General features: G+C 38.5%; 1 protein-coding gene across 3 annotated transcripts in view; it reads left to right on the forward strand.

Moving 5' to 3' along the window:
- Positions 1 to 19661, forward strand: part of LOC135197692 (ras association domain-containing protein 10-like) — a 708795-nt gene that overhangs the window by 642911 nt on the left and 46223 nt on the right. Inside the window, exon 1 of one of the 3 annotated variants that reach the window (XM_064224712.1) lies at positions 15411 to 15718. The exons of the other annotated variants lie outside the window; for them this stretch is intronic. The gene's annotated coding sequence lies outside the window, so the exon portion shown is untranslated. Of the gene's footprint in view, positions 1 to 15410; positions 15719 to 19661 lie in introns of those variants that run through there. 3 annotated transcript variants of the gene reach the window in all.

Below are 19661 nucleotides of genomic sequence, written 5' to 3' on the forward strand. Positions count from 1 at the left end.
CTGAATATAACTCTATTACCTCACATTCCTCGTTGCAATCTAGTGCTGCATCATTTTTTTTTAAGCAGGTGTGTTGACGCTTCGCTCAGCCTTCCTCTTTTACTTGGGAATATATTAAGCGACATTATTATGTTATGAAATTAAATCGAGATCATACTAGTTGGATAATTAATACTTTTGAACCCTCTCTGTTTATCAGAAACACTAAAATTCATTTTCAAATATAATAGGAATTTTTTTAACAGAAGGCGTGTATATATGGAAGCCGAGGCAACAGTATCTTTCTGTTCTTCCTCGTAATTGTTGAATCAAGGATGGAAACCACCGTGCATGAAACTTCCGCGGCTTAAGAGCCGATTCTGAAATAGGACTCGCATCCTTTCCCGTCCCACTTGCTCTCAGGGTCCTTCCAGAACGTCTGCTGTGGTATGTATAGGTTATTTTAACTTACACGGTAATCTTCTTCCTCGTCTTATCTCTGTTTATCTACCATTCCATTCTTCCTTGTGACTTCATACTTATTGAGGATATGATTTTTCTTGAATAACTTCGTTTTGTGACATAATGGACTGTTAAAAACTCTTTAAAATTACCAATGTGTTGTAAATCAAGGTTTCCTATTTGAAAACGAAAAAGTTGAAGTTGCTGTTACTGGATAAGGAACGTAATTTTTTTTTTTATTGTTTTAAGTTTCGTTTTTCCAACTGACAGATCGATTTATTGCAAATCTCCATTCGATTTTATCGGTAACACAAAATGTAGTGCCGTCATATTGAAACGTGTGTACCAATGAGATAATCTTATTTCCAGTTTTCATGGAGTATAATAGGTCCATATTCAAAGGCTCCTATACATCAAAGCCGTCTTTTTGAATTCGTCGGACGGTTACCAACGGCTTTTTAGAGTCGCTACACGGAAATTTTTTGGTTTGGCGTTGATGAGGCTATTATGCTAAACAAAAGAGACCATGGAATTATGAATATATTATTTTAAGGAAGAAAAGGGGCACTGAAGTTGGGGTCTGCTGATCTGTTGCACAAGGGTTGCTCTCTCTCTCTCTCTCTCTCTCTCTCTCTCTCTCTCTCTAGAGGGAGAGTAAAAAACTTGAAATGCAGAGTAGGTACGACAAAGGAAGACCCGTCCTCTGTCATGTTTCATGGGCTAAGATGGGTAATGTGGGGGCGCAGGGGCCCAAATTGTGGGCGCGATGGAAGGGTTACACCAAGAATCCTCAAGTTGATTTGCTGGTGGTTGCAACGCTAAGGAATTGAGGAACTAGATATAATACTTATCATAATGAACATAATATTAATGTAAAGAGTACTATTCATGTTAACATGACGAATTTAGCAGCAAAGTTTAAAGTCAATCCATAGTAAAGAATGAGAGAGTTGACAAGGGATACATTAAACCAAACAAAAACGTTATGTACAGTAATTTTCTGGGTTTCTTTTTCAAGGGATCGATTCTTTATAAAAACTGGTAGAAAGTCGTCTCTAAAAGTTAGGAAGCAATTTGGTGTTCACATTTGAAGACATGTTGTAGAGAAGAAGAATGAGCTGAGGCTAGTAAAGGTTCAGAGAGAGAGAGAGAGAGAGAGACAGAGAGAGAGAGAGAGAGAGAGAGAGAGAGAGAGAGAGAGTCGTGTATGTGCCCCAGCTGGAAGGAGCTCCTCATCCAATTTGTTTATTTGTTAAGATAGGGAAGCGAAAGGCAACACGCAGCATACAAGAACTCCTCCTCCTCCTCCTCCTCCTCCTCCTCTCCTCTCCCCCCCCCCCCCAAAGCGAAAGAAGGTCCCGTTGGGACATATTTTAGTCCCCACCTACTTTCTTTACTCTACTATCAGGTAACACACCATGCGAAGATAAGGTGGCCGTGCCTGCTGATGATAGCAATTAGTTGTCAGTAGCCCAGTTCAGGCTTACGGGTCCTGTCGGTCTTTGAAGCAAGAGCATACACCCTTATAAACGGGGCCTAAATGGGGGCATGATCTCCCTTTCTGTCTTTGCATGTTACTTCCTTGTTTGCGTTGCTGATTGTATCCGATGTTGCTACGTTGTCCGGTCAGCGTTTATTGGTCATATTCATTCGGTGTTTATGGCCTGACTCGGCCCCTGCGTGTTTGCCACTCTCTTGGCTCGGAGAAGGCATTGGAGGAAAGATCGTGTGTTTTTTTTAAAGTCTATGATTTTTTCTTTTTATGTTGTTTTCTTGTAACTTTAAGATTTAAAACCAATGTAAATTTATAATCTTACTTCGAAAATTGTTGCTGTATGATTCATAATTTGCTTGTACGCTCGGGAATTTAATTTTATATGTTTTTTTGTCTCTCTGATGGGAGGAGTGTTTGTATCATTGCTGAAGTAATCTGACTTATAATATTCTTTCTTAGAAAATGTACTTCTTCGGGAACACGAATAAGGGTGAAATGTTGCTTGCCTTTCACTGAGTTTCGTCTTGTTATAATTGTCTTTCTTATTCTGAACACAAGGTAAATTAGCAGAAGATAAAATCTTGGTTGATTGTAGTCCTCTCTTTAAAGATTGAGATTGTATGTGTCATGGAAAGCATATGCTGCAAGAGAATTCCAGAGTTTTAGAGCAAAGTAAAAGAAACTAAAAAAAATTTTTTTTACAGCAAATTATATCTTTCGCTGCATCTCAACCCGTGTTATCAAATCAAACCTTATCTATAGTGCTGTTGATGGTATCACGGCGCGGGATTGTATGTACGTTCATTTGTCACAATGAGAACGCGATTTCGAGTGATGCCAGAGGTTGATATGCAATCATCGCAACATGACCAGAACCACAAGTAAACAAATGTTTTCCCTCCTCGCATCCCCAGAGGAAATAGGTGCCCTTTATTCGGCCGCACGAAAAGCCAAAATGAGATTTTATACGAGACATGCAAGAATAACAATGCCAGGGTAAGTGTGCGGATCTATTGGTCGTGACACACGAGAGAGAGAGAGAGAGAGAGAGAGAGAGAGAGAGAGAGAGAGAGAGAGAGAGAGACGTTACAGAATTGAATTTTGAATCTTTTTTTCCGTTGGGAATACTAGTGAAAAGGATGGATATGGGATGGGAGGTAATGGTAGGAGGGAATACTAGTGGAGGAGGAGGAGGAGGAGGAGGAGGAGGAGGAGGAGAGGAGGAGGAGGAGGAGGAGGAGGAGGAGGAGGAGGAGGGAGAGGCGTGATGCAGACAAAGGTACAGTTGTTAAGACTTACCTAGTATATGCAAGACAAAAGTCCGTTGAGTGGGGTTTGGGAGGGGTAGGGGGAGGGGGTGAATGAAAGGTGGGTTTTATAAGTATGGGGGCAGCCATACCCATCCCCTACATGGGCATAGATCACCACCCATCGATGAAGCGTGTAGAACTTTTGATCGATAGTTATAGTGGGGTATTCGCCCAGTGCATTATTTTAATGAAGAATAGAACAAAGGTATTTAGGTTTTTAGTTCCTTTTTTTATTATTATTTTTACCGGACTTTTCTTCCTTCGAACCCTTAGCCTAGATTTCTATGGCGTATATCAACGAGCTTTTGGGGAACAATGGCTGCTGGGATGGCTGGTCATCTTGCTTTAATATGTAAAGATGTTCTAGATGCGTCTGCCTTTTCTTTATGGCGGTGACTGAACATCACTCCTCTGATAAGACAGAAACTTTCCGAAATGTCTACCCGTTTTTTACCAAAACGTTTACTGCAGGAGGTGACTGGACTCCCACAGTTCCTACAGGCGTTTTATGTGTTATTCTCCAATTGTCGACTTTCAGAATGCACCCCGTCCTGGCTGGACATGGCACCTGTGTCAGGTTAGGTAGTTTATGTCAGGTTAGGTTAGGATGTATCTCTGATATTTCCGTTGCCACATTTTCCTAGCCAATATCTTTTCTGTAATGTATAAATTTTATTTCATTTTTGATAACAAAAAGACAGTCGATACAAGGATGGACCCTCTGTGTACAAACTAACTTCACTTTTATAATCGGAGGCCATTTGTAATTCTTCCTCTTGTTCAGAATCTCCATATGACTGAATATCTTAAAACACTTGGATCCATCTTCACATTTATGTTAAGCTATTCGTAACATCTTAGTCACCTTTGAGATCGTCTTAAGCTGCATATACATCGTAGGCAGTTCAAACACATATACATAAATACATGCAAAAATACACACATTATTTATATGAAATATATATGCAAGTGTGTGTGTTTTGTAATAGAAATGTTCTATGTGGCTCCTTCCTCTCAAGAGAGAGAGAGAGAGAGAGAGAGAGAGAGAGAGGAGAGAGAGAGAGAGAGATAAGTGTATATATGTATGTGTGTTTGATGGGCATTGTCAGTTCTACGATTGGCTAGATGAGCTTTTGAGATAAGGAAAAGCCGGTCTTTAGGAGAACGCGTGAAGAGACGTTGATGGTAATGATGGCGTTGATGATTATCCCTCTCTCTCTCTCTCTCTCTCTCTCTCTCTCTCTCTCTCTCTCTCTCTCTCTCTCTCTTCGAGATGTTGATGAGACAGATACTGGCTGGGAAATTTATGGGAATCCATCTTTCTGACCCAACGAATTTTTTTTTTACGGTTTGGTGATTTGATTTTTTTCCGTTCGTATGAAATGTGCTCTCTCTCTCTCTCTCTCTCTCTCTCTCTCTCTCTCTCTCTCTCTCTCTCTCTCTCTCTCTCTCTCTCTCTCTCTCTCCTAAACTGTTGTGATTTTTCATTACTTCTATGTTAGTATTTGTTTAATCTTACTGAAATATCTCGATATATATTTTTATCTGTATTCAGGTATATCAGTTTGCTTTATTATTTTTGTTTTCCAGAATTTTTAGACTTTTCACTTTTAATGCATCATTAAATGCATCCGTGACAACTCTACGTATATCTTGGCTTTGGTTAATTTCACTAAATGTGAATATCATCGATTTCTCTTGGTCCTATTAATGTCTAGTCCCCATATGAGTAAAAGCGTGGTTGGCTTTGTTCAAAACTTGGAAGGTTGACAAGCTGTCAGTGCCAAATATTAATATGTTCTTTACACCAACTGGCTGTCTGTCATTGAAGGTATTATTATTATTCAGATGAACCCTATTCATATAGAACAAGTCCACAGGGTCACTGACTTTGAGATTCAAGCTTCCAAGAAATATGGTGTTCATTTGAAAGACGTAGCAAAAGGTAAATGGAAAGCACAGAAAGAAGGTTTCAGTTATTAGGGAAAAAATAGAACAAGTGAATAAGTAAGAAGATAAAAACGTCTGTAAGTGGCTGGTACCCACCATAGCACACAAGCTCTTGAACATACATGAAAGGGAGACATGTGGTAAATAGTGAGCTACCTCATTCCTAAAATTCATGCTTAGTTACTTGCATCAAGCCTTGGTATTTTCTTGTGAACTCACAAATGAAAAAGCAGTTTCGACTCGAGAAACCAGAAGTCTTTTATGAAAAGCCACTGGAAACTGCATGACAGCTTCTGGTGCATGTTGTTACATCAGATGAAACCGTAATTTGAACGACCACGACATTTTGTAAGTGCAACTCCTGATTGCCTTAACGAATATTTCTCGCTCCTGGCGGCGATCGTGTAATGGTGTCCGCCAAGTGTTGTAATTTCCTTTTTCTTTCATTGCAGGTAAATTGATGGACGTTACGTGGCCAAAGACCAGGCTTCCCGTCGGCAAGTATAACTGGCTCTCGTGTTCTGTTATTGTCGATTATATTGTCGATTACGTCCGTCTTATTTATCCACTTGCAACGGTTTTCGTCGCTATTGTCGATATCCTGGGGCTTTGCGGTTTAGATAAAAAAAAGTGAAACAGATAATTGTGCTTTAAGATCATGTCCTAAGTATTGGCATTTGTGTTGAGTTAGTGTTATTGTGTGTCTGTGTGTGTGTGTGTCTTTGTGACCTCAGAGAAATCGCTGTCGACTCTCCTGGCACTCCGTTCAACTCCGTAGGTCCGGGATTGATATCGCGATCACATACGACGCCTTGTCAAGTTGAAATTAGCCTTGCGTAACACAGCGCGAAGCTTATCATCATTTCGATCGCTTGATGTAAAATCATGGAGCCATTAACTTTCTCTCGGACTTCGAATACAAGATACACGAATTCTGCTTCTGCTGCTACTACTACTTCTACTACCACCAGGGGGGCCACCGTGGCCCTATACACCAGCATGCCTCGTGGTGGTACTTCTGGTGACAACCCCCCCCCCCCCCCCACCCCCCCTCCAATCCCCACCCAAGTCTTCCCCACCGATATTTCTATTAAGACTCCATCCTGGGCAACATCATAATTTGAGAAACTCCTTTCAGTCGGAGGGAGGGGAGGCGGGTGGGACCTAACACGATTTCTGTGTTTATTGGCGGCAATCGCTTTTTCAGTTGAGCCTGTGTCGTGGCTTGCGGTTGATGGGGAAGGGGTGGGGGTGGGTGTGGGAAGACCCCATAGACTCCTCTGAATGGGACGCCTGGGGCGGGAGGCCTTTCGGGACATAGGCATGTAAGCTGTGGGCGCGAAGGGTGGGCGAGAAAAGATGAAGGTTGGTCGCATTTAGGTGCGGGTGATGTTAACTTGAGCAAGAGCCCGTGCTTGCTCAGTTTTTTATATATGTATATAACACAATGATGTTCAGAACGATATTTAGACGAATTTCTTTGTTATAATGATATTAAGGCATTTTCTGGTTACATATATGTGATCGTGGGTACTGATAATGTTTCCCCCCCCAAAAAAAAAAAAAAAAATAACTTTTTTCATCACCAAAGAAGCTGCTTAAAACAGTATTGAAAATTTAATGTTCTGACTTATTTGTAATTTGTACTGCGATCCGAGAGATCATCCGGGTTTTACATTGAGATTGAATTTGAGAGAGAGAGAGAGAGAGAGAGAGAGAGAGAGAGAGAGAGAGAGAGAGAGCGGGATGATTTTCGTTTTTTTTCCACTGTGTTATGAATCTAGTAATTAGAATAGGGAGTTTCTTTAAGATACTTATATTCATTGTTTTCATCTTTGGTGATTACTTAAAAGCCGCAATTTTTTAATTTAAACCTTAAATTGTCTCTGTCATTTATTGTATTTCTATCACCTGCAAATGAATTCCTAGATGATTCCTTAAAGTGACTGACTTCCATTTAAAAGCTTCGTGATCCCCATTGTGACGCATTGCCGCTCACAAGGACTTCTGCGGTCTGTTGCAAGCTTCAATAACGCTTTTATTTTCCCAAGGCTGAGACGTTAACGCTTGCATTATTTCCAAACTCATTTTTCCTCTAGGTCGCATTTGCGTCCGCACTTCATTCCCTAAGGTCTGTTGCAAGTTGCAGAAACGCCAGAGAGAATTTCGGAGCGATACCAACTTGACCCCACACGTATTCGGACGCACGCCCACGTTACGGGCACATCAGATTTCAAGATTGCAAACGTAACATTTGTCACCAACGCCGTGCGGGGGTGGGTCTTTCCGTCTTTTCCCCCCTCCCCCCCTCCCCGGCGTCCAATTCGAAACCTCCTATGGGTGCCTGTGACCCGGGAGGGAAACAGTGAAAAAGGAAGTATACTCTCTGGGGACTGCATCTTTAGACAGCCATTTCTGTGTTCGCGGAACGAAATCAAAGGCCGGGCGGGATGTTCCTACTTCTTGACACCCTTTCATCATTCGTCCGCGGTCGTCCACTATGCCGAGTGGGTGTCTCCGCCACGACAGCGTATTCGTGAATTCGTTTCCATGTCCGGCCGTCATGAAATGTTGGGAGAGAAAGAGAGAGAGTAGAAAGTGGCGGTTGACGCGTTGAGAAATGGAGGCTGGACTCCTTAGATATTGGTTTTGCCCCACCAAGATTAAAGGTTGGCCTTGAGGCTACTTAACTTGGAGATTGGCTTTGGACTCTGATTGGATTACTTTTGAAAAAAAAATTAAAGGGCCTTTGTTTCCCTACGCTGACTTATAATGTCGGCATTGGTTCCTTACTTTAAGAATCAGATCTGCAGTGATTGTGCTGTCAGTATATAAAGACAACCTTTTGAGTTTCTCATATTAAGATTAACGTGTACTAATATTAAAACTGATTGTGTTGTCAGTAAATTCAAGGACAACCTTTGAGTTTCTCTTATTAAAAATTAATATTTGGGACGAAATTTACATTTTTCTCAGTAAATTTTGGTTTGGTTACATAGATTATAGGTTAGTTCCGAGTAAGTTCTCGTTTAATTGATTTGAAGCAAGATTTGTCACTGGACTAACAACTGCAGTTTTCGTTTGTATCATTTTTATATTGAATGGGGTATCTTTTATTTAAATTTCCCATGTTGACCTAATGTAACACAGGCTGTGGTCTTTGAACTAAGGACTCCCTTTTCACTTCATGTTTTTGTGCAGTTGTCTCCTTGGATTTAATACTGACTCTTGAGTAATTGACATCAGACTGGCGTAGCTCTCTACAGATTTAGATATATTGTGTCATTTGTCTACAGACGTACGTAGATTATCATGAAGGTGAAAGTACCTGGTTGCTATTGTCATTGTGGTATTCATGTTGAGAACTGGATGATATTTTGGGAAATATCTACTTGTGAACAGCTGTCACAATGGTGAATCATTGGAAGATATAAATTTTATAGACACAGAAGAATTATATTAATTATTATTATTATTATTATTATTTTTGTAGAAGACCCTCTTTTAGGCAAATGCTGTTAAAAAGGATGGCAGAATTAAGCGAGTTGATTTTATATAATGTTTTTTTTTCTATTTTCCTTACAATTTGTAAGGAAAATAGAAAAAACAATATATAAAATCAACTCGCTTAATTCTGCCATCCTTTTTAACAGTATTATTATTATTATTATTATTATTATTATTATTATTATTATTATTATTATTATTATTATTATTATTATTATTATTATTATTATTGTTGTTGTTGTTGTCGTGTGATGTTGACGAAATACTTCACAGTACGATGACATTTTAGCAGAGAAATAAGAGCCACAGTCGTAAATGATTAAAATACAATTCTTGTATTCTGATAATTCACAAACATTGTAATCGATTCATTTACTGTTAATTTATTTTTTTTAATAGTTCCCCGTGATCTTGTTCCATATGAATAGGGTTCATCTTCTGAATAATAATAATGTTAAAAATTACCAAAACTTGTACATTTGGAGCTTTCGAAAACCGGCTGCTACTTAAAAAAGGGCAACTCTCCTATTCTCCCTGGGCAACCCTTACCTGGCGTCTCAATTGCGTTATTGTCTGATTGCAATCTGCAACCTTGTTACCTGAGTGGGACTGCAGGAGACGGTAACATCATCAGACCTGACACGTAAATAGAACCGAAACACCTTAATTGATTCCCATAGAACACATTAGTCTTCGTAAAATAATCTTCTTGACCAGTTCTATTGTGACATTCGAACGAAAACTTTATTATGACAGTACAAGTTGCCTACGTCGAAACTTTTCTAAAATATTGTAGTCCTTTCTCAGTTAGTTTCGTGATATAGTTGTGTTTGGGAATTTCATGACGCAAGATGGTTGTTTTACGCACGTCTTGAAGTATGCAAGTTTGCCGATATGGATATTAGCTTTGGCTGGACGTAACGTGTCACTTGAAGACTTAGAAACTGGGATGCAGTACTTTATTAAGGCATTTTTGTAATAACTAAGGTGACAATGTTGTGTTACCATCAGTAATTTTAAAATCAAATTCGATAATCTCATGTCATCATTGCATTTATAGCTAGAAGTAGGAAGCTTATGAATATTCTTTGTGCCACAGTTCAGTAAGTGAGCCTAAGGTTCTCTTGTGTAAATTGAACATGGATTATGCAGAGCCGCACTTTGAAAACCTAAATAAAACTTATGAAAACGTACTATTATTTTGAGTGATAAAATTACCGGTTTCATTTAAATGAGGTCAGTATAACAGCAAAAAACTGATAAACTTCAAAGATTGAGCTTTGACAAGTAAATTGGATGAACGTAAGTAGAATTTCTGCTATTTAAAAAAAACAAAAGAATGGTAAATATAGTTTTTCGTTTCAAACTGTTGAGTTTTTGAGAGTGTATCCTTCAGAATCTAAGCTGTATGTAACTTCACAAATTCACTGATATTTTAATCACATTGACTCTAAGCCTCTAGTATATACTTTGTTATTCCTTTATATATTATTTGCTAAAATTGACACTGAAGAGTTTTGACATAATGTTGACATAATCATTATTATTAATTTAAAAATCTAGTTCCATATATCAGAAATTACAATAATACTTAATTCCACTGTTTTAAAATCACACCAAACATATCTTATCGGTGACACATATATTGTATTTTATCCACATATTTTTTTTCCTCTGCAGTCACCAGACCCAGTGGAATTAGATGGTATATCTTATCTTTATACCTTTCCTATAGTTTTCTTGTCCGTTTCGGATTTATTTTAGCCCGTGTGTGTCCGTTACCGCAAAACAACGCCCCACCAGCGGTAGAATTGGAAGGGGCCAAGGGGCCGATATTTCTGCTTGTCAAGATCGGGAATCTTGATGGCAGTAGCCTCAGGAATCAACCGCATTTCGCCTCGCGGTCTCTTGCTATTTTTCTATGGGGCTCCTTCTGCTGTAGAGTGCTGGTCTGGTCTTTCCAGTGTTTGATCTTTAGCTCTTTTGATTTTTCTTCCTCTTCTTTTGGTCATTATCATCTTTTTTCATCTCCTTCATCGTCTCTAATTGTTCTAAGTTCTTTCTCCTCGTCCGCAAATTTGCCAGGCATTCGTCCTTGGCATTTCATTATCCCCAACAACACCGACCGTCTCTCTTTCCTTTATCGTAATTATTATCGCCTTTCTTTTATTTCCTTCTTTGTCCGCCTCTCCCTCCAGTCTCTCCCCCCACTCCCCCTTCTCCTTATCACTCTGAACATCAGATTCTCTGCTGCCATCCTCCTTTTTATCTCACTGTCCTCATGCCCCCAAATCGCAGCCTCAGTCCTTGTCCTTTTTTCCTTTTTTTTTCTTCTTCTTCTTCGTCTTGTTCTCCTTCCTCCTCCTCCTCCTCCGCACGTGCTACTCCCTTCAACGGTACCAAATGAGCAATCTTCCTTTAAAAGGAAACCGTGAAAGGTCATCCTTAAGCAATACCTGTTTTCTCTTCTTTTTTTTTTCTCCCTCTCTCTCTGTCTGTCTCTGTCTCTCTCATTCATTCGCGAGATGAGTTTTCATCGGTTATGGATCTGATATTCGTTTTTGTATTTTCACTTTCCTTGAGCATCTGTTTCAATTCATTATTTCGTTTGTCCGTTTAACCTTGACTTGATAGGTTTTATATAACTTATGCAAGGGGTTAGTGTTCCCGTGCTCCTTTCATTCTTGAAAAAAGGGGGCGTAACCTGTAAACATAATTCTTTCATGAAAACTGTAAGCAGGAACTTGCAAAAAAAAAAAAAAAAAAAAAAAAAAAAACAAAAAAAAAAAAAAAAAAAAAAAAAAAAAAAAAAAAAGGGACCAGTGTGGCGGACTTGTGGGAGAACCCCAAGAAATTGGTAGTTGAAGTTGTTGAATGTTATACACTCTGATACCCCCAACCCCTTTCATTATACAATGAAAAATTAATTAATTCTGCAAGAGCTTCTTCACCCTCCCACCATTTTGATTTCATTTCGGTCAAGCATTTATCTTTCCGTTTGCTGATACGGGCGCGAGTGTACAGTAAGTAGCTTGGATAGGGTGACTTGGCGTAATTTTTTTTCCATTACGGCCACCCAAGAGTAACGCGCGCGCAAGAGAGAGAGAGAGAGAAAGAAATACTGTATACCTCGCTATACTTAGAAATATCATTAGAAAACAGCTTGTTTTTATATCTTAAAAGATTTAGGATTCAATCTGGAGACTCTCTCTCTCTCTCTCTCTCTCTCTCTCTCTCTCTTCTTTGTGTACCTGTTAGAGAAAACTCAAAGGAGGCCTTAATATTGATTGTTTTTCATCTTTCTTATCTCCCGTATTTATCCATTCCCGTAATTCGTCGATCTGGTAAAAACAAAAACGAGACAAAACAGAAAACAATGAAAAACAAACTGACAATAGAGGATAGAACAGACTCAAGGTAAACGATCTGGGCTTTAATGCATCACTCTGTGGGTTGTCTTACAAGCATCCAACAATGTGCTTCTTGTCTCGGCTTCTTGATGGGCTGTTGGAGAGAGTCGAATGAATTGCTAATTAAAAAGAGATTTTGTGCTTTACGGATTATCAAGGTGTTTGTTCTGTTGCGAACCTTACGTAAATCACGATATTTGTTTGATGTGCTTTCGTGCAACCTTTTTCCTTTTTGTATTTAGTTTCTATAAGAATGGTTCTTGTTTTCTTAATTGTAGTTCGTTTCCTGATGTAAATTTAAGTTTGTATTTTAGTTTAATGGAAGCGATGAGCATCGGGTTTGCTGTGTGTAACGATTGTTTCAAATTTAGAAAGGATTGTAAAGTCATGATTTTTTGCTTTTTTAAAATACACTTTTGAAGCTCGACGATTCTGCAGCTACAGATATTTTATCCAGTAAAAAACTAACGGCTTATGTTTAAAAACCTTTAAAATTCTCCTCTCTCTTTCTGCCAGTATAAACTGGCTAAATGGAAGTTTAAAAAATTCTCCTCTCTCTCCTCTCTCCTCTCTCATCTCTTCTCTCTCTCTCTCTCTCTCTCTCTCTCTCTCTCTCTCTCTCTCTCTCATGTGAGCATTCTGTTCTGTTGAAGTTTGCCTTAGAAGTAAATGACCCTCAGGTTTGGTCCTAATGTTTGTTCATCTGGATTAATAAATACAGTGTTAGTTATGGAAAAATCTCAAAACATGTTGTTATCAATGACATGCCTTTTCCCACATAGTAAAGGAACGAATAAGCAAATCCTTTTGTGTGTAAGCGTTATGCATGAGTATACCAATGTTTTTTTATCGCACTGTTTATCTATGTAAACATGTGTATTTTGTCTGTTTGCTGATTCATCATTATTTGTTACTCTCTTCATTGTGTTTCCTCTTTTCTCACATTTTGGGGAAGATTTTTTTTTGTAGATTGTTTCCTAGCGAGTTAATGACCTTTCAGATTTGTTCCAGTGAATAAATGCGTATTTTTTAAAATAATAATATAAGCATGGAGAGGCATGGAGCCTTTTTACAAATGTTCGTAAGGATGCAATTTTATACACATTCTTGATAAATTCGTCCCTAGTTTTTCCCCATTCTGATAAACTAGTTTCCAAAGATTTGGATATTATTCAGAGCTTCTACCTAGCTCAACTTTTGAGGAAATTTGGTTGGCAAATATGACAACGCAGGCAGCTGAGACATTGATAGGTTATAGAGAATTAAAAAACTGAAACATTTTTGATCGGAAAACTTAAAGCCTTAAAAGAAGGGAGAGAGAGAGAGAGAGAGAGAGAGAGAGAGAGAGAGAGAGAGAGAGAGAGAGAGAGAGAGAGAGAGAGAGGAGTCATGGAATAAAAATGTCTTTTTCAATTGTTATGTACAAGATTTGAAGTTCTGTTGTGCAGAAATGTACTACAGATCCACATCGCGGAGGGCAATGGGTGGCAGTGGGTTACAATGAGCCCCGAAGGCAACGCTTGGCACGAAGGGACAGAACTCAAACTATATTTTCAAGAAAGGTTTTAAATAATATAAATTTTCTCTCTTTCCATTAATATATGTACAGGTTCATTTGTCACTATCATCAGAGGTGTTCGAATGAGTAAAGTTGGTTGTTCAGGATTATTAACTTTTTGTATTGAGATAAATATCTGCCTTGTGTGTTAATAGTTGGATCTCCAGAGGTCCACGCCAGGCCTCTTATTCCCTTTAACACCTTATCATACTCATGTCATTGAACGAAGATCTGTCTGTCCATGCCTAAAGCCACCTTTATCCAAACCAGTTTCCTTTATCTATTGCCACATAGTTATGTGAGAAAGAATGTTTTTTGTTTATTCCGGTATCTTGATAATGTTCGCTGTGATTTTTTTTTCTTTTGTTTTCAAGGAAACGGTCTTCTTCCTTATTGCATGGGAGACTTATCACTTCCTTATCGACAGTATCTCCGCTGCAGAGCTAAAAGGTCACGTACTCTCTTACGACTGAGTTGACGGAGGATAGAGATCACCTTAATTTGAAATAAAGAGAATATTTGTGTTACTGGGAGATTCTCTCTCTCTCTCTCTCTCAGTCAAAATTTGTGTATATACTGGAATAAGTGGCAGTAATTAAAAAAACTATGAAAAACGCTACATAATCATGTTAAGTATGATTTTTTTAATTGGGAAATAAAATTTCCCGATATTAATCTCGTAAACCTAATCTCTCTCTCTCTCTCTCTCTCTCTCTCTCTCTCTCTCTCTCTCTCTCTCTCTCTCTCTCTCACATCTGCCGCTGCCTGTTAATATATTCGCATTTTCGTAGATATTTCATGGGTTCGAAGAGCACGCCTACCGTGGTCTCTTTCGACGCTAATTTCACGTGCCTTTGTTCTCCTAGGAGTCCACCTGCTGTAATTCTCAGTGTGTGTGTGTGTGTGTCTGTGTGTGTGGGGCCGTGTATGCATTTGTATGCACATTCTAATGCGATCATTTATGCGGAGAGGGCTCACAAGTGAACAGCTGGGGTGGGGGGGTGGGGGCCAGGTACAGGTAGGTCTCTGGGAGGATATAATGTGCGTGTGTGTGTGTATGTGTGTGGCCCCGTGAGATGTGTATTCTCTGTCCCTAGGGTATGCGTGTATAGGGGATAGGGGAATGTATGTGTGTGTGTGTCTCGTTCGTAAGAATGTCCAAAGGTACTCCATATACGTTCGTGTATATATATATATATATATATATATATATATATATATATATATATATATGTATATATATGTATATATATATATATATATATATATATATATATATATATATATATATATATATATATATATATATATATATATATATAGCCTGTCGAAACAGAGTTCCATCTAATGAAGGTAGTTACCCCCATAAAAACATCAAAATATAACTTTGTATAATCTAACCCTTTTTGTGTTTTTGCATTACTAAATTAACAAACAGAATTTTTATATATAATAAATAAATATATATATATATATATATATATATATATATATATATATATATATATATCTGGGTCCGTAAGAGTTATGTTCGTAAGAATGTCCGTGGGTACTACCAATTTTCTCGTACGTCCATCCACGTCCAAGGGCGTGTAGCGTGTGCGTGCGTAAGTTCACCGTATACGTGTATGTGTGTGCGTGTGTACGTACGAGCGTGTAATGTGACCGGTGTGTTTGAGCGAGACTACGCTACGTCAGACATTCAGCGAGTGAACGAGTCAGTCAGTATCTAACGAAAGCCGGGAAGAAGAGGAAGTGTTCGCGCGCTGCCGAGTTCCTCCCGAGTCTCTTATACGAGTTTCCCCCGTGGGGTCAGTGAAGAGAGAGAGCGTGAAGAGTGCAGCTCGCTGGAGGAGCATTTTAAAATAATCCAATCGCAGTGAAAACATCCAGTAATGATGAATGGGATGCCGTTAATACGATGATGGCCAGAACGAGTGATTGCTATAGTGATATTATCGATCATTTTTCCTCGGTGGTGTCTATTATATACAAATAATATCAGTGTGAATTTACAATGACTGTTCGTCTCGGCAAAGTAATAATGGTAAGTAGCAAGTGCTCGCACAGTTTCATTTATTATTAGATTGATCTTTAATGTTTATTCACTGGTGTGATTGGATGAGCCCCAGTTATTATTAGAAAGCCCACAAAAATGTTTATTTACTGGTATGACTGTAATGACCCCCATTCAGAAATGAAGTGCGTATGCCAGTAGTGCCCAAAGACCGGGAATTAACCTATGCCGACATTACGTTACGTACCAAAACGAAATAAAATTCAATAAGATTTAGAAGAGGGAAAATCGAGTTAATTCATTGCTAGGCCTAAAAAAATAAAAACTACCCAATGCAGTTTTTACAGCGAAGCTCTGATCCAGCGAAACCAGTCCAGGTGAATGGGAAGAAAGCGAAATTTGAATTATGACCTGGTATATTATGTTCGTCGTGTCATGGGATGCGGTGTTGGCATCACATTGTTGTGAGCCTTGTGTTTAAGGGACCGACACCGATGTTAATATTCTCTCTCTCTCTCTCTCTCTCTCTCTCTCTCTCTCTCTCTCTCTCTCTCTGTTAGGGGCCGGTTGAGTTACGGCAGAGATTTGCACGTTTGCTACTGTATAGTTTAGGCTATGTTATTGAGCTTATACTGCTTATATACATATGCCTAGCTCATGAAGCTCAGTTCAATATAATAATAATAATAATGATAATAATAATAATAATTATTATTATTATTTCCATTATACACTAGGTATTATATTACGAAGCACAAAACAAGTGAGCTAAGATAGTTGAAAATTTACACGGTCTAGTCATAGGGTCTAAAATAGCCTAATTTGATTACAACGTTTCTGTCAGTCAAGTTATTTTTTGTGGAAATATAATTTCGAGATAGGCCTAGTCCTTGCCGGATAACCCAATTTCGTAGTTAATTTACATATGTATACCACAACTGGCCTTGGCTATAAAATTGAATAGCAAGGTAGCTTTCCCTACAAGATAATGAGTCAAACTAATCTTGAGTAATTCAAGGGCCAATTTGGAGTGTTTGTGTTGCACAGATGTTGTTGTAATTATTACCACCAAGGGTATTGTTTTGTGTATTGTCGTATATGATTATGCACATTGAAATACACGGCCTGTGTAAATGTAAAATGTTTGTCTATGATGTGTTGTGACCATGTAAATATACACGCGCCTGCGAGCACACTAATAGGCTTTGTACTATGTGGATATAGACGTGTGTGTTTAGTGTTTATATACGATTATGTATAGGCTGATTAATTACCAAGCATTTCTCCTTCACGAAGAGTTCACGTGCTTACATGCAGAGTGCATGTATGTATGTATGTATGTATCAGATCTCGATGACATTTGTCAACATGTAGTGACTGATGCAGTTCGCTTCTACTGAACATTCTTCACGGCCTGTTGCATATAGGCAAAGACGCAACATTAGGATGAATGTGGCAGTTGATGTTAGATTGTGTTCCATAGAACCATCGAATGAGGGAAAATGTTTATGAAAATGAAATAGAGCTCGTCGTCAATTAAGACAATGCAAATATTAATTTATGTGCACGTGGAAACTTTCGTTTTTTATTCAGGCTGTTATGCCTAGCCTACACTCGAAAATAATTTATGACGAACAACTAAGCTCGAAACATTTAAGCTTTTACACGAAAGCCGATAACCCAACGAGTTGACCATGAAATGTTGAGCAACATGTTAAAAAAATAGAAGAAAAAAAAAAGTCTAGCTTCGTAGAAATTATGGGACATAATTCACTTAAGGACGGTTATTTGCCAACGGTTGAGTAATATAAGTAAAAGTAGGAGACTGTGACCCGTCTGCTTACCTTATACTTTACTTAACGACCGAGTCAGGCGAGTGGTCCAGCTAGTATGTTCATTAGTTTACGAGAATGTTAGGAGACACCGATGGTTTTGCAAGATAGATTGCTAGGCTGACTGTTCGTTTTTTTTCTCTCCATTTAGTCAATGCTACTTGTGTTTGTAGTTTATTTGTAATAATTGCTGCGTAGTTTCACGGTTATTATTATTGTTGTTACTATTTTTAGCCTCATGCATCTTGTTCCTAGAATCTGTTTTACGTACGGCAAACAGAACACTAGGTTGATATTATGCTCTTTTATTATGGTTTAAAGATCCGCTTATGTATATGCAAACGTATCATTTGACAGCTGAACAAGAATGTTGGAAAACATGCGAAAACTCAAGCTATTATATAATTGCAATCATACATTGTATATAAAACTGAATTTTTTAACTGCTGTTGTATATATCTTAAAGTTTGTGAACTTATATAGTCATCCAACCAGCCACTGGTCTCTCTCAGGTTACACAGACAAAAAAGGGGGGGTTGGGGGGCCGGGTGCCATGAGAGTCCAAGACGTGAGCCACGAATTAGTAAGGATCCACTCGTAAAGCAATTTAGGTAATTATAAATTGACAAAGGATGACTAGTTGATGCTGCTGCTGCCGTTGCTACTTATCGAGCATCTGGCAATTCTGGCTTGGCCTTCGTACATCGTTGCTCCACATTGTCTAACCCAAACGTGCTGGACGATGTTATTTGCTCTCTTTTTATATCTCTCCCTCTTTCTCTTCGCTGGCTTGACACGGTGGGTGGCTATGAGTAAGGATAAGATTTACTCACGGTCTACGTGGATTTACTTTTCCAAACGGTCATTTTTCGAGGGTATGTCACGGTTGGAAGTTTGAATCGTTTAGGAACTTTGAAGTCTGGTGCTATAAAATCGAATCCGGATTGATATTCCTCTCTCTCTCTCTCTCTCTCTCTCTCTCTCTCTCTCTCTCTCTCTCTCTCTCACTCTCTCTCTCTCTATATATATATATATATACCATATATATATATATATATATATATATATATATATATATATATATATATATATATATACTTGTTCCATGATTAACAACATTTCATTATACCTGTGCAAATTTGTAGTTTTAATTTGAGTAACGACGTTTATTTTAATGGCGAAGGTAATGCCAGCGAGACTCGCTTCTTCTTGTTAGTTTCTGTGTTCAAACTGAAATAAACTAAAATAGAGTTCGTTGATAAATATTTCAGATTTGATTTGTCTTGATGAAAGATGCTTAGACACACTTATCAGTGACTCTTCTTGTCATGAGATTTTATCCAGATATTTCATTCTATTTGAAAGTTCTCTAGTTCTTCACTGTTTTTATATGGTATCGCGCATATATACAAGCGTAACTCGAGTAAAAAGAGTGAAAAGGTGGATTTGTCAACTATGCTTGTAACAGTATACTACATGTACCTATCCGTTGGATGACATAGGCTGGTTCCCGGTGAATTGCATAATAATATAAAAAAAATAGTTAAGGTGGAATTGGTGGTAATAAATATGGCTGTCTTTCCAACTAGTATTATTAATATTGCCGTGAATTTATGCTTTGTTTATAGAATGTTGTGATTTGGAAGTAAATATATATTTATGTAGAGGGAAATAAAATAATAGCGTGTCATTTCCTCATGGTGGTCACTGTAGGAAATAATATGAAGTTTAAAAGCCCGGTGCTGGTTATTTTAAAAGAATTCGTTTCGCAATTCGACCCTTGGATTGCAAAGCCAACCTCTTATCTCTTCAAGGCCTATAAAATACGAGGCTTTCGTTTGTTCATGACCAGGTTTAAATTTTAACAGAATGAAACCAAGAAAACCAATTAAGTATTCCTTGTACTTCTAAGGACCACCGACACGTCCGCAGATCTTGCAAGCGTGCAATGGCAAACGCAGTTAAAAGGAGTCGTTGCGCATTACGCTGCTTTCTTCCTCTGCTGCTTAGGAAATGCCTCGGTTTGCTGTGGTTTTCGGATGGTCGAGGTCTTGGGAATTGCATTTTGGTCGTGGCGAAGGGGAAGGGGGATTACTTAAAAAGAACCCCCCCCCCCCCCCCCCCTTCTCTCTCTCTCTTTT

The sequence above is a fragment of the Macrobrachium nipponense genome, chromosome 21, assembly GCF_015104395.2.
Source record: "Macrobrachium nipponense isolate FS-2020 chromosome 21, ASM1510439v2, whole genome shotgun sequence".
NCBI lineage: Eukaryota > Metazoa > Arthropoda > Malacostraca > Decapoda > Palaemonidae > Macrobrachium > Macrobrachium nipponense.